The sequence below is a fragment of the Crotalus tigris genome, unplaced genomic scaffold (genome assembly GCF_016545835.1).
Source record: "Crotalus tigris isolate CLP2741 ecotype Arizona unplaced genomic scaffold, ASM1654583v1 scf7180000017834.3080900, whole genome shotgun sequence".
Taxonomy (NCBI): Eukaryota; Metazoa; Chordata; class Lepidosauria; order Squamata; family Viperidae; genus Crotalus; species Crotalus tigris.
The window spans coordinates 1,252,126-1,264,422 of record NW_024096662.1 but is presented as its reverse complement, the minus strand read 5'-3'; the positions used below and the strand labels follow the sequence as shown (position 1 = coordinate 1,264,422).

The following is a 12,297-nucleotide window of genomic DNA, read 5'->3' as shown; positions in this document are numbered from 1 at the left end:
TCTGGTCTGTCACCAATTTGTAACATTTCTACTGTCTCATCTGAACCAGACACAAAAGACAGATGCAATAGAGAGATGTTGTTATTGATATACTAATGATATCCAGTTCAAAAACCTTCACCGACTTCCAAAAACAGCTGCCCCTCCCCCAGTTAGTGATATGGGATGACTGCAAGCTCGTGAATTTCAACTTCAACAGGCTACTCTAATTGAGAACAGAAAGTTGATGATAGGATCATTCTTTCTGATCCCATTCTTCCAACAGAAATCAACTATCATGATAATGTCTCTGGGTCAAAGCTAGCACTGAAACTTGATTAATATATGTTTAGGAAATCAGTTTTCTAAAAAGTGGAACGTCTTTCCTAGCAACCATTAGTTTGGGGATCTTGCTAAAGAATATGATAATTGGAACTATTGTAATAGGATCATGAAGACTTTTTATAGGAATGGTCTCACATTGATCATCTTTAGGTCAATGGAAGCTATACCCTCCTTTTCTTGCCTGCATTCCAGTTGTTTTGAATTTTTCTTAGAATGTGGTACCCAGAATTGAAAATGATTTGGAGTTGGAATCAGAGTAATGTAGAATACAGATGAACTATTACTTTGTGAAAATTGGAAATGGTGCTTCTAGTAAAACTATTTAAAACTATATTTGTCATTGTAGCAGCAATATCACACTAGTAGCTCAATTCAGTTTATCAATTGCAATTTCAAGATTTCAATTTCTTATCTACTATTATCTAGCTACGTATATTTAGGTATTTGCTTTCTGTAGCTCTATATGAAAATTTATTGAATTCAATTTCTTAGTCCATTTGATACCTGTAAAGAAGATGACCTTGATTGAAATGTGCAGGAACCTTTAGTGTCAGGCACCAAGGATCAGAATCATACATTAAGTTGCAATTCAAAAAGAATTTATTATTCAAGTCTATACACATGAATCAACTAAAGTTGAATCCTAATTTAGAGACAGATAAGGTCAACAGAACTTGAGGGATTGGACAATGACTGTTAGTGGTAGTACAACTTTAATCTGATGGTGTTCTTCATTTCACACACATCTCAGCTCTGCCTGCTCTTAATTATCTAGGCAAAAGGGGTTGAAATATTTTTTATGTTCAGAACTAGATAACATTCAGAAGTGTAGTTATCTCTCAAGACATCCAGAACTATAAGGGGGAGGAGGAGGCCCAGCACAGACTTGGAAGATTCTGTTATTTTAGCCAATCTCCATAAAAATAGTTTTAGCTTTCTGTGGAATTGATTTTATGGTCTGATCTTCCTACTGTGGCTGACATCAATCTTGCATGTCTGATTGTCAACGGATGTTCCCTATGTGTCTACTAAGCTCCAGCTCAATTGAAAACCTTCTTCTTTAAAAGCGTCTGGTGGGACACATTCCATCTTCTCAAGGAATCCTGAGCCAAAAGCTGCATTGAATAATTCAACCTGGAACCTTTTGCCATCCTCAGAGTGGCTGGAATACTGTTTCTTTTTCTCTTCCTAAGTTTTTGAACGTATTTACAAAGGATTTTTCCCCAGTTGATCTTAAATATCTTTTGCCAACTTAAGTTTTCCTCACAAAATCTCTAAAATTTCAGATTATCCTTTGGTATTCTTGGGTAATTCTTTCCAGCTCCTAGGTTTGCTTTTTGATATCAGGATTTATGTGCAGCAGCTCTGCCTTTTTATGCAGTTTCCATTTTTTTAAATCTCAGTAATATTTAGCATTACCTCCTTCTCCCTTTTCCTATCCATTTTGGGCTCCATTAGCTTTTTCCTTCTTCCACCCATCCATTAGCTTTTCCTGCCATGGGATCCTATTATCATTGTTCTAAACTTATTAAAATCTGCAAAAACTATCCTGGATCTTGACCAAATTTATATATTTCTTAATTAGGTTTCTATATCTCACTTCCAAAAGATCCACAAAAATAATTAAAAGCAGTAATAACATAACCTGCAGTGAAGCACCATCAACTTCCTTGGCATAGCCCAAGTGTCAGAAGTTACTTTATATTATATGGTTGAGGTTTTTCCTTTGACACTATCAAAATCAGAAAGTTCTCTTACCACTGATTTTGGTATCGAAATTATACTATAAAGTCACTTTTACTTTGAAAGAACAGGAGGAATACTATTATGATGCTACTGTTATAGAATTTGAGATTTATACTACTTGCTACCATAGAAAGATGAGAAAAAGTGATTTATTGGAGCTGGGTTGTGCCTATAGTATTCATAGTTTGAAATGAAGAAATAAATAAATAGCTTGGAAGGAGTCAAACTAAATATACCAGCTTTCCTAATATGAGGCATTCCTGATACATTAAGGCTTCAGCTCCAGTATTCCTTGAAAGATATACTTTTATTTTTCCAAGAAAGTCATTCTCTCTATTGTATTCCATTGTAAATATCATATCTTATGTCTCGCAAATGATGTCTTATTCGTTAAGAGGGAGGCATCAGCTGGCTTTTTGGAGTCCTAAGGTTTATGACATGAAGGACCAAAAATCTGTAGAAAAAGGTACCCTAAGCTAAAGGAAAAACTCAAAGGATTCTAAACTTATTCTGAAGTACAGATCTGCTTCCACAAGGTGCTGTGTCTTACAGGGGGTTATCACTCTGACTTGAAGTGAAGGGTGGTCATCATTCCATTGGGTCAAAGCTGGTGTCAGGACTAAGGAATAAAGAATGACATGAGGTTATTTCAGGATAGTTTCTTCGTTGTTGCTTGCCTATAAACAGAAATAAACAGAAATCTTGCCAGGCTAAAAGCACTAATTTGTATAACTATTAGATATACCCTATGAATGGGTAGGGAGTGTCTGCCTTTTCCCATATACCAAAGATTCAAAAGCTGTGTTGTTTTTCTGCTCCTTGGGAAAGACTCTCTCTCCTCTGTGACTCTGGACTACATTCCACATTTGGACAACCCATCTAAATTGACTGCTTTGCTTCGGCCTCACTAACAGTAGCTGTTGCATCTGTGCCACTGTAACTAAACCAAGAGTTAGTTCCTTTGCTTCAAGGATGGGTGCCATTCTGTGGCTTTGTTTCAGACTGAGCTTTAACAAGTATGAGTCAGCATTGTGCTGCTGCTGCCAAAAAAGCCAATGCAGTCCTCGGCTGCATCAACAGAGGGATAACAGCATCAAGATCATGGGAAATGATGGTACCACTCTGTACTGTACTAGTGAGGCCAATACTGTGTCCAGTTCTGAATAGCATGGTATATATATATAAAAAAAGCTGAGGCCCTAGAACAGTGGTTCTCAACCTTTCTAATACCACAGCCCCATAATACAGTTCCCCATGTTGTGGTGACCCCCAACCACTTATACATCACCGGGTGCTAGGGGCGTGGCCAAAGAAAAGGGGGAAAAATGGCAGACAGCCTTGTGTGGCGACCCCCGTGAAATGGTCGTTCGACCCCAAATGGGATCCCGACCCACAGGTTGAGAACCACTGCCCTAGAAAGAGTGCACAGAAGCTCAATAATTATAAGGGATCTGAAACCATAGGATGAATAGCTAAACTAAGGAACAAGTATACGAGGGCAATTTGGAAATAAACCTCTGTTTAGTTATCAATGATAGACACTCACAGACACAGAACTTTTACTATACACATTAGAAAACTATAACATTTCTTTTCAACATAATCGCCATTCAAATTGAGGCACTGGTCATAATGTCTTACAAGGTTTAAAATTCCTTAGTAATAGTCGCTCGGCGCCAAATCTGGGCTATAGAAAAACATCTCAACGGAACTGCTTCAAAAGTTCTTGAGTGCGTCTAGCGGTGTGCAGGCGAACATTATCGTGAACCAACACCACACCGGAAGTCAGCATGCCCCGACGCTTGTTATGGATGGCTTGTCTGAGTTTTCGTAATGTTTCACAGTAGACTTTTGAACTGATGGTCAGACCGTGCTTCATGAACTTCACTAGCAGTACTCCTTTGGCATCTTCAGATTTGGCGGGATTTTCTATGGCACCACTTCCGGTGTGGTGTTGGTTCATGATAACGCTTGCCCGCACACCACTAGATGCACCCAAGAACTTTTGAAGCAATTCCGTTGGGATGTTTTTGATCACCCCCCCCCATAGCGCCGAGCGACTACTACTAAGGAATTTCAAATCTTGTACGACGTTATGACAAGTGCCTTAATTTGAATGGCGATTATGTTGAAAAGTAATGCAATGTTGTAGTTTTCTAATGTGTATAATAAAAGTTCTGAATCTGCGAGGATCTGTCATTAATAACTAAATGGAGGTTTTGTTTCCGAATTGCCCTTGTATTTAGTCTAACAAAGAGAAGGCTTAGGGGTGACATGACAGCCATCTTCTAATACTTTGGAGAGTCCTCACACCCGAGGGCAGGACAAGAAGCAATGGGTGGAAACTCATCAGAGGGACATTCTGAGATTCAATCTGGAACCAAGGAGGAAATTCCTGAAAGAACAATTAATCAATGGAACAGCTTGCCTCCCAGAGTTGTAGGGTTTTCAAGAAAAGATAAGGATAGTACAAGGACTTCTGACTTGGACTATAAGATCTCCAAAGATCTTTTCCAGCCATATACTATGATTCCAAGTCCAAGCATCCCTTCAAAGATTTATATAGCCGTCCTTAGCAAATACCTCCTGATGACTGACCATGGGAGGGATGGAATGGCATATACTGGAAGTGGGCATCACTGGATGAAATGCTAAATAGAAGCTCTCTGTGCTGCCATGGTTGGTTGTGAGTCTCATTTATTATTATTAGAATGTGAAAATGAATCTGGCCTGGTCACGTTATACTGACTAATGCAATATATTTTAAAACATAACACTGCTGAACGGCTAATAATTATTAACTAGAAAAGAAATGAGATGTTTATTACTGCGTGACTTGTACCATATGTTTGCTAATTAAATGGACACTTCACGCTGAGTAACAGTGAGATGTGAAAACAATGCAAACACACACACACATATATTGAAAAGAATCATTTGGTAGAAAATAGAGCAAATGTGTGAATTTGAATAACATTGTTTGGTCTGCAAAAGAGAGAAATCATACAAACCAGTCTAAATTTCTTTAGAAGAAGGCATTCTCTCTTGGGCAGTAAGATTCTAGGAAAGCCACCATAACACACATTTTCTTATGTAAGCTTTCTTGTGAGAAGAAAAATCTATTGTGTATTGCCTCAGCAATGCTCTTTTCCTTTCAAACATTCCAGTCTCTAGAGAATTCATCAATAGGGAATTCTAGCAGTTGTAATCCAACACCTCTGGAGGATAGAAGGTAGAGTCTAGATAGAGCTATTTCTGCAGATCAACCAAATATTTAATATTTTATGCATCAACTACAATACAGTGACAGGAAATGTGAAACAAACACTAAATGTTGTGTGCGTGGAGCCATTTCCATCACCAGATGATTATTGGTCTTAAGTTCTCCCTTCCCCATCTTTGTCTTTCTGCCATCTTTGCATCTCAATCCCTTCTCCTGACAGATATCCTTATGTTCTAAGCCCACCACAATCTACAAAAGCCCAAGGCAAGAAATAAATGTCACTGGGGGTGGCTGAAGAATTGGAACAGGGCAGCATCAAAAACAAAGAGGGTTGCAAGATGGAAGATAAAGCTGCCTGTACATATGAGAAAGAACTGAAGAGAAAAAATAATCAAAGTATAGGTAGTCCTCAATTTATGAGGAATCACTTTGCAACTGTTCAAAGTTACAACAGACTTTTCCAAAAGCTACTTAGGAGCCAATTTCAAAGCTAGGATTGCCACCCCCCCCAATCATGTGATCACATTTTGAGCACTTGGCAACCAGCTCACCTTTATGGACATTTCCAACATCTTGCAGTCACATGACAATGATTTTTTTTTTTTGCTGATTTCTGGTGCTTACTTCCGGTTTCTGGAAAATAATGCCCATAAATTACAATGGATTCACTTAATGACTGTGAAGTTTGCTTAATAATCCCAGCGTTCACTTAACAAGCACTGTAAAAATGCATCACAATGTCTCAATTATAGTCATAAGTCGAAGAGGGAAGGGAGGGAGGGGGAGGGAAGAAACAGAAAGGTTTTATTTTCAAGTGGCTAGTAATCTTGAAAGGCATCCAGTTGTCCTCTCATGCAGCTCAAACCAGCTCTGGGTGGATTTGATCTGCTCCTGGGGGCATCAATCTCTCCATCTCAACCCAAAAATACAGGTAGTCCTTGACTTACAACCATTCATTTAATGATCATTCAAAGTTACAAACCACTGAAAAAAGTGACTTATGACCGGTTTTCACACAACCGTTGCAGCATCCCCATGGTCACACGATCAAAATTTGGACGCTTGACAACTGGCACATATTTATGACAGTTGCGGTGCATGCGATCACCTATCGGGACCTTCTGACAAGCAAAGTCAATGGGGAAGCCAGATTCACTTAACAACCAAGTGACTAACTTAATAACTGCAGTGATTCACTTAACAACTATGGTAAGAAAGGTCATAAAATGGGGCAAACCTCACTTAAGAACTGCATCTATCTATCTATCTATCTATCTATCTATCTATCTATCTATCTATCTATCTATCTATCTATCTCACTACACAAGTCATTATGGAAAAAAATAACCACTTGTGCTATAGGTAGTTTTTAATCCCCTTCTCCCCCCCCCCATTGCTGGCTCTGATAGTCCTGGATGAGGGATCCCAAGAGGCTTTTTTACGAGGCAACTGGACTTTCTTGTTTTTCTTTGAAGACATTTCACTTCTTATCCAAGAAGCTTCTTCAGCTCTGACCGGATGGCTGGGAATGGAAGGATTTATACTCCTTGCAGAAAGCTGGTCATTTGCATTCTTTCAGAGTCATTGAGGCCACCTGGATGATTTATCTGTGTCGTCAGCGTCACCTGAATATACAAATGGGTTGGAGCCTTCTTGGAACTGCTGAAAGGGCTGTGTTGCAGACTGTAGATAGATGGTGTCATAACACACACACCCCCCTTGAGAGAGGGCTGTTCAATTTTGACATAAATGGTTTGAAAGAGGGGTCAAAGAGGCCATCTATGTCAAAATTGAACAGCCCTCTCTCAATAGAGCGAGAGGGATATGACACCATCTATCTCCAGTCTACAACACAGTCCTTCCAGCAGTTCCAAGAAGGCTCCACATCCATTTGTACTACTCAGGTGACCCTGACCACCCAGATAAAACCTCCAGGTGGCCTCAACGACTCTCTGAAAGAATGCAAATGACCAGTTTTCGACAAGGAGTATAAATCCTTCCATTCCCCATCATCTAGTCTGAGCTGAAGAAGCTTCTTGGATGAGAAGCAAAATGTCTTCAAAGAAAACAAGAGAGTTAGGGTTGCCTCTTGAAAAAGCACCTTTGGGACAACCATGACCTGGATGCCTGAGACTCTCCATAGACCTCAACGAGGGAGTTTAAAAACAAGGACAGATGACACAAAGGAAAGGTCCGATTGCCTTTTGTGTCTTCTTAACAACCCCCTCAATACACTCTTCAGGCGTGTTTGCGTGTGTGTGTGTGTGTGTGTGTGTGTGTGTGTGTGTGTGTGTGTGTGTGCTGCTCCGCGCTCCCCTCTTCGCCCCCTTCCCCGCAAGCTCCTTTACACCAAAGGAGCCTCTCCGCACACCCTCGGCAGCCCACCTGGAACAAAAACACTCCAGGATTCTCGAAAGCAGCCAAAGTGCTAATCAAGCGGGGCCGGAGCCGCGTGAGCTTCTGCCGTAGTCGCTTGGCACAGAAGACGGGGCTGTCTGGCCGCAGCTATGAGGTAACGTCTAGCTTTTCTGCCAAGCTGCAGAACTAGTCAGACGCTCCCAGGGAGACGGGAGGGGGGGGGGGAGAGAAAAGTTAGGCGAGGAGTCGTCTTCTAGAAACTTCCACCTCTCGGTCTTTCCCCCGTTCGCCTTCTTTCCAATTACATAACTGCCGTACTTCGAATGTTAAAAGATTTTATCAGCGGCTTCCGATATGGAAGCGGCGTTTTATAAAACTGCTTCCATCCCACCCCCCCCAATTCTCCTTTTGGTGCGTGCTCGACTCCTCAGACAGACAAACTGGAAATGCATAAATAAATAATCCGCCCCCACCTCACCCATAATGCAGTTTCAGCTTCAACAGCCTATTTTTGGAAGCGACTGAAATAGGGGGATTTTTTTCCCTTCTCGCTCCCCCCCCCTTCATCAGCTAGCCTGAACCAACCTGTATTTGCAGCATCATCACCATCATCTCTCTTGTCTTTTTTCTCTTTCTCCAAAGCCAGCAAGTTAACCAGGTGGAAATATTGTTTGGTGTATCTTTCCAATCCCTGCTTCCTCTTCATAAAAGGACCAGTTAGTATGTATGGTGGGTGGTGGTGGTTTCTCCTTAGCTACTCAGGGTTCAAATTCATATAATCTCCTTCATGGAATATCAGTGATAGGAATGAGGCAAGATGATGTTTAGTGCCTAGTTTATTGAAGTATTTTATCTGTATCCTCATTTATGCACTGGGGGCTTTGTTTCTGTTTTCTGCACACCAAATGCAGACAGCAGACCCAATGCAAGGCCTCCATATAAATGGAAAAGTTACAGTCTTCTGAACAAGGCTACTTTTTACAGTTGGTAACTTTATAGGGCTTTTTAAAAGAAAAGAAAAGAAAAATCTATTCTCAAGATTTGGTCAGCCAATGAAATGAAGTTTCAGTGAGGTAATGGCTGTGGCACAAGGCTTCTGTGAAGATGCAGATGCCAGGTTTTTGCTAAGCACAGCTTCAGGTAGGAATTGTATAACCTGAAAAACCATTTAGCCTTTCAGGAATACGAAGCTGTATTTGCTCCATTTTGCAGAAATGTAATTACAAAATGACTTTCTACTGTAATTCTCCAGCAGGCAGTTTGTTGGAAAGGAAAAGCAAATGCAAACAGAAATAGTTATAATCAGCCTAGGTGTATCTTGTAGAAATTCAACTTTGAGGCCCCCAAATTTTTAATCTGTGAAAAAGGACTTCAGTCAGGGACAGAAACAATGATGTATTCTAAACGATCTAGCTAAAATAAAGGAGTTGCATTCATCACATAAGAAAGAATCTCATCCCCTCTGAATGTAGAATCAAACATAAGAGTATTTATTTTTATCCCACCTTTATTATTTTATAAATAACTTAAACAGGCAACACATCCTTTCTCCTATTTGGTCCTCAATAACACACACACACTGTGAAGTGGGTTGGGCTAACAAAATGTGACTGGCCCGTTTATCCAACCAGCTATCATGCCTAAAGCAGGATTAGAATTCACAGCTTCTTAAATACTATATCAAACTGGCTGCAGTAGTCTATTGATAGCTATAGTGGTGTTCTTTTCAGATGAATGTGTATGAACTTATGGTCAGTTATGATACTGTCTGAGAAATAGTTATTTATAAATGATTAACCAAGACTTCCCTCATATTGTGCCTGATAGATGAGCAACTGATCTCACTTTTGATTTCCCAACCAGCAGAAGAGCACCAGTCTCAGTCTGCCTCATATTTCTAATATATATCAAGAGGATGTTGGCTATTCAGAGCACCTTTTCACTTTTTAGCCCAGGGATTATTTTCTGGAAGTTTATTTAGGGCAACAATTATGTATTAGTCCCCAATTATATTGTTTTTATGCAACTGACAGAATCAAGAGATAGAATGTCTCCAGATCAGATAACTAAGGTGACCAACTTTTTTACAATGAAAAGGAGGACACAAATAAATTGAAGAAAAAAATATTGTCAATAAAAGAAACATTTTATTCATTGCAACAATAATACAGATAACTTGCATGTGCAAAGTTTGCCAGCTGGGTGTTTTGGGGCGCTCAGCAGCAATTCCTATTGGCTTTCGAAAGCCAATAGTGGGAGTAGCATAGCTCATGCAAAAGTTGAAAAAAAAAACATCAAAAAAAGGTGCCGGAACCCCGTTCTGAGCGTTCTATGAGGGAAAAAAAAGCCCTGAAGATTAGTCTTCAGATATCGAAAAGGAGGACATGAAGGAGGACACTTTTTGAGGGAGGACAGAACTTACAAAAGGAGGACTGTCCTCCCTAAAGGAGGATGGTTGGTCACCTTAAGACAGTGTTTCTCAACCTTGACAATTTTAAGGCATGTGGACTTCAACTCCCAGAATTCCACAGCCAGCAATGCTGGCTGTGGAATTCTGGAAGTTGAAGTCCACATGCCTTAAAATTGTCAAGGTTGAGAAACACTGCCTTAAGATAACCCAAACAATAAGAAAGGATTATTGCCTCTGTGCCTTGTTCATGGGTGTCTTACTTGGCCATCACAATATTAAAAAAGATGTTGAGACTCTAGATTAGAAAGAGTGCCGAGAAGAGCAACAAAGATGATTAGGGACAAGGCTAAAATGTACAAAGAATAGCAGCAGGAATTGGGTATGCCTAATTTAATTAAAAGAAGGACTAGAGTTGACATAATAACAGTGTTCCGATATTTGAAGGGCTGTCACAAAGAAGAGGAGGTTAACCTATTCTCCAAAGCACCTGAAGGCAAGACAAAAAGCAATGGATGGAAACTAATCAAAGAGAGTACTAACCTAGAACTAAGGAGAAATTCCATAACAGAGAGAACAATTAATCAGTGAAATGACTTGCCTCCAGAAGTTGTAGATGCTCCAACACTGGAAGTTTTTAAGAGATTGGACAACCATTTGTCTGAAATGGTATAGAGTTTCCTGCTTAAGCAGTGGGTTGAACTAGAAGATCTCCAAGATCCCTTCCAACTCTGCTATTGTGTTATTCTGTTTCTTAGAGGCAATTCAGCATGATCATGAACTAGATGGATCTTTTAATGCGACTGCATAAGGATCTTATGTAGACAGAACGGTTTTTGCAAGAAACTCACCAAGGTGAGATTTGTGATGGTTAGTTTGCTTTCAAAAACTTACAGAAGAAGATTATCATGTTTCTGCCTGCTCCTCACTTCATTATCTCAGCCCAAAGTAACTTCTGAGAGTTGGAGCCCAAATACCTAAAATACCTTTTCAATTCTGGTGGGGCTGCCATTCTTCCAATTCTAAAACCTGTTGGGGAATTTGTAAGATGCAGTCTGACCACATCTGGAAGTGCTCTGTTGAAGAAGGGTGGCTATTAGTTCTTTCGACATGAGGTACAGCCAATGGGTGAGCCTTCAACAACAACCTGCAAGTGTTCTGCTCAGACTGCCTGAATTCTTCCTGGAAGGAAACAGAATGAAACAGGAAAGTATATAAGAGACTAGATGTTTCCAGGATTGGCTTAGGGCTAGGCCAGGGGTAGGCAACCTTGGCTCTTTTATGACTGGCTCAGGAATTCTGGGAGTTGAAGTCCACGAGTGATAAAAGAGCCAAGGTTGCCTATCCCTGGGCTAGGCCATGCTCATTGCAGGCATAGAATTCCCCTCTTGTCACGGGGAGGGGCTTGTGTGTTCTGTTAAGCTTGAGAGCTGTGGTGGAGGTATGACGCCAGAAAGTATAGCAGAAGAATCACCCAAGTCAAACAGGTGTCAGCTGAGGAGCCTGACTAAGCATATCCACAAACCCATTAATTATGATTGAATTAAATTCAACTGAATACTTTATTTGGCTAAGTGTGATTATATACCCAAGGAATTTGTCTCCTCCGGTGAGAAGCTTTCAGTGTGCATGCAAGGCAACAAAATAATAATAATAATAATAATAATAATAATAATAATAATAATAATAATAATAATAATAATAATACAAAAAAGTCTGGATAGTGGACCACCTGGTAAGCTGTTGCAAGAAGATTGCACAGACTGACTACAAGCAGCGGCATGACAAAGTAGCAACAATGGTGCATTGGAAGATCTGCAAAAAATATCATTTGCCTGTAAGCAAAAACTGGTGGGATCATAAAATAGAGAAAGTCATAGAAAATGATAAAATTAAACTGCTCTGGGACTTCAGAATTCAAACAGACAAGCACCTGCAACATAACACCCCAGACTTAACAATTGTCGATAAGAAAGACAAAAAAGTCTGGATAGTGGACGTGGCAGTGCCTGGAGATAGCAGAATAGAAGAGAAAGAACTGGAGAAGATAACAAAATACAAAGACCTACAAATAGAAATAGAAAGACTGTGGCAAAAGCAAGCAAGGGTAGTACCAATAGTCATAGGCTCCTTGGGTGCAATCCCAAAACAACTGGAGCACCACTTGAACACCATTGGCATTGACAAATTCGCTATTAGTCAATTGCAAAAGGCGGCCTTATTAGGAACTGCTTCCATC

The 12,297-nt window shown here is 40.1% G+C and overlaps 1 long non-coding RNA gene across 1 annotated transcript; it reads right to left on the bottom strand.

Annotated features, from left to right (window-relative positions):
• Positions 1 to 930: 930 nt before the first annotated feature.
• On the bottom strand, positions 931 to 7,794 carry LOC120307903. The gene is made up of 3 exons (XR_005556694.1): positions 7,679 to 7,794; positions 5,845 to 5,926; positions 931 to 2,689 (listed from the first exon to the last, which is right to left on the bottom strand). It is a non-coding gene; the product is annotated as an uncharacterized LOC120307903 (long non-coding RNA).
• Positions 7,795 to 12,297: the final 4,503 nt, after the last annotated feature.